Source organism: Triticum aestivum, chromosome 5B (genome assembly GCF_018294505.1).
Source record: "Triticum aestivum cultivar Chinese Spring chromosome 5B, IWGSC CS RefSeq v2.1, whole genome shotgun sequence".
NCBI classification, from domain to species: Eukaryota; Viridiplantae; Streptophyta; class Magnoliopsida; order Poales; family Poaceae; genus Triticum; species Triticum aestivum.
In genome coordinates, this window is record NC_057807.1 from 381,807,368 (window position 1) to 381,810,975 (window position 3,608).

Here is a 3,608-nt window from a genome sequence, read left to right on the forward strand (position 1 = left end):
GTGGAATTTATTTTGCAGAGCCGGACACTATCCTGGTGTTCACAATCTTCTATAAATTATTCGGAGGAGGAACCCTCCTTGCAATGCCGAAGACAATATGCGCGCCAGACTCGTCATCATTGAAGCCTGGTTCAGGGGCTACTGAGGGAGTCCTGGACTAGGGGGTGTCCGGATAGCCAAACTATCATCATCGGCCAGACTCCAAGACTATGAAGATACAAGATTGAAGACTTCGTCCCGTGTCCGGATGGGACTTTCCTTGGCGTGGAAGGCAAGCTTGGCAATACGGATATGTAGATCTCCTACTATTTTAACCGACTCTGTGTAACCCTAGCCCTCTCCGGTGTCTATATAAACCGGATGATTTTAGTCCGTAGGACGAACAACAATCATACCATAGGCTAGCTTCTAGGGTTTAGCCTCCTTGATCTCGTGGTAGATCTACTCTTGTAATACCCACATCATCAATATCAATCAAGCAGGACATAGGGTTTTACCTCCATCAAGAGGGCCCGGACCTGGGTAAAACATCGTGTCCCTTGTCTCCTGTTACCATCCGCCTAGACGCACAGTTCGGGACCCCTACCCGAGATCCGCCAGTTTTGACACCGACAGTCATAGTCGGGACTATGCCAATGAGATATCGGATCTCTCTAATGCACTTGAGGAAGAGCGTGTTCATCGTTTGGCTCTTGAGGAGTCACACAACGATGACCATGCTAAATTAAAGAAAGATCTTGATCATGCTCTTGTTGTATCTCATGTGCTAAATTCCAAGAAGGCTAAACTTGGGGTTGACCATGCTAGACTCAAGGAGGAGTTTGATATACTTGACAAGGCTCACAAGGTCTTGAAGGGTGCTCATGCTAGCCTCAAGGAGTCTCATGATCAACTCCAAGGAAGCTAACTAAGGAGAAAGCCACTTTTCCTCATATGGTATTAATTGATAATGCAAATGCTACTAACCCGTGTTGTGAGCATGTGCATATTGTGGAGGAGAATGCCAAGTTGAAGGAGCAACTTGAGAAAGGCCTTGTGTCGTGCATACAAGGTGAGAAGAACCTCAATGACCTTTTGAGCAATCAAAAGGAAGTTGTGGCCAAGGAGGGAGATGGGTTCACACCCAAGTCCAAGAACAAGAAGAAGAACGACAAGACCAAACAACCTCCTCCTCTCAAGCAAACTTTTGTGAAGGAGGGAGAGGGTGCTCCAAAGGAGAAGAAGAACAATGTGAAGGGTGCTGATGTCAAAAAGGGCAATGCCACCCCTTCCAACAAAGCCGGCGACTTTAACCCTTCTTGTGTGTTGTGTCATGCTAGTGATGGGCATGTTTATGCTAAATTTGTAGGTTCTCCTTATGAGTACATTGAATGGTCTATTTGGGTTCCTAAGACCCTTGTTACTAACATCAAAGGACCCATTACAAAATGGGTACCTAAAACCAAGCATTGATCTCTTGTAGGTGTTTGCTTCCGGTGGGGGATCATGGTTGCTCGATAGTGGAGCCACAAATCATATGACCGGAAGCAAGGACTTGGTGGTGGACGTGCACAAGATCCCATCTATGCCCACCAACGTCGAGTGGGGTGATGCCTTGCCTTCTAAGGTATTTGGTCTTGGCAAGGTTGTCATTTCTCATGATCTCGCGATCGAGAAAGTCATGCTTGTTGAGTCCCTTGCATACAATGTACTTTCCGTTTGTCAACTTGCACTCATGGGCTTTGCCACATTCTTTGATATTAATACCGTGGCCCTCTTGTGGAGCAAGAGTCTTAAAGTAGCCTTTGTTGGGCATGTCGAGAACGATATTTATGTGATTTACTTTTCGGAGTGACCCACTAAGACCGCGACATGCCTAATGGCTAAAGTTGATGTGGGATGGTTTGGCATCATCGTTTAGCCCATATCAATATGAGATCTTTGCAAAGTCTTATCAAGGGGGGCCATGTCCATGGACTAACAATTGTTAGTTTTGCCAAAGATCGTGCTTGCAGTGCTTGTATCAAAGGAAAGTTACATGAGAAGGCTCACCCTCCCACGACTATCATCTACTCGAAGAGACCTTTGGAGCTCCTTCACATGGATCTCTTTGGGCCTCCATCGTTTGATAGTCTTGGGGGTAGAAAGTATTGCTTGGTGATTGTCGATGATTACTCAAGGTACACTTGGGCATATTTCTTCAAGAGGAAGAGTGAAACTCAACAAACTGTCGTCGACTTTGCAAATGAAGCTCAATGTCAACATGATGCAAAGATCTTGACAATAAGAAGTGACAACGGCACCGAGTTCAAGAACTACACCTTAGATGAGTTTCTTAGTGATGAGGGGATCAAGCATCAATATTCCGCACCATACACCCCTCAACAAAATGGTGTCACGGAGAGAAAGAATCGGACGTTGATGGATGCGGCAAGGACCATGATGGCGGAGTTCAAGTCTCCTTACAACTTTTGGGCCGAAGCCATCAACACCGCATGTCATGCATCCAACCGGCTCTATCTCCGCAAAGGCTTGAACAAGACTCCATATGAAATACTCACTAGTAATAAGCCCAACCTCAAGTACTTCCGGGTGTTCGGGTGTAAGTGTTTCATTCTCAAGAAAGGTGTTCGTTTGTCTCAATTTGAGGCTAGAGCTCATGAGGGCATATTTGTTGGTTATGCTACAAACTCTCATGCTTACCGTGTCCTCAACAAGTCCACGGGGCTCATTGAGGAGACGTGTAACATGGAGTTTGACGAGAATAATGGCTCCCAAGTGGAGAAAAGTGGTAGTTGTGATGTAGGTGATGAAATTCCTCCCCAAGCCATAAGAAGAATGGGTGTTGGTCATATCCTACCCATTGAGGAACCCCTTGTGGACGAAGGAGAAGGACAATGCTCCACTCAAGTGGAGCCATCACCGACCTAGGACCCACACGCTTCCGAAGAACAAAGTGAAGGCCCTCAACCACGTGAACAAGATCAAGGGCAAGATCAACCTCAAGATGGTGGTGATCCACCAAGTGATGCCCAAAGTCAAGTTCTCAATCTCGAGCAAGTTCAAAATCAAGAGCAAGCTCAAGATGATCAAGTTTCCGCTCCTCTTTTCACACCCGAGGAGGAATTAGAGCGTCGTGTCGCTAAGATCGCTTCCAAGCTCACAACCAATAGTCATCTCATGGAGAATGTGGTTGGAAGCCTAAGAAAGGGGGTAAGCACTCGTAGACAATTAGCAAACTATTGTGAACATCACGCGTTTGTTTCTTGTGTCGAACCCCAAAAGGTCTATGAGGCGCTCGAGGATCCGGATTGGCTCAATGCCATGCATGAAGAAATCAACAACATCGAGAACAACCAAGCATGGAAATTAGTGCCAAGGCCAACCGGGAATCATAATGTCATTGGAACCAAGTGGATATTCAAGAACAAGCAAGATGCTCATGGAATCATTGTTCGCTCGTTTGGTGGCACAAGGCTACTCCCAAGTCAAGGGTATCGACTACGTTGAAACCTTTGCTCCCGTTGCTCGCCTTGAATCTATTCATTTCTTGATTGCCTATGCTTCTCATCATAATTTCAAGTTGCAACAAATGGATGTGAAGAGTGTTTTTCTTAATGGTCCCATTA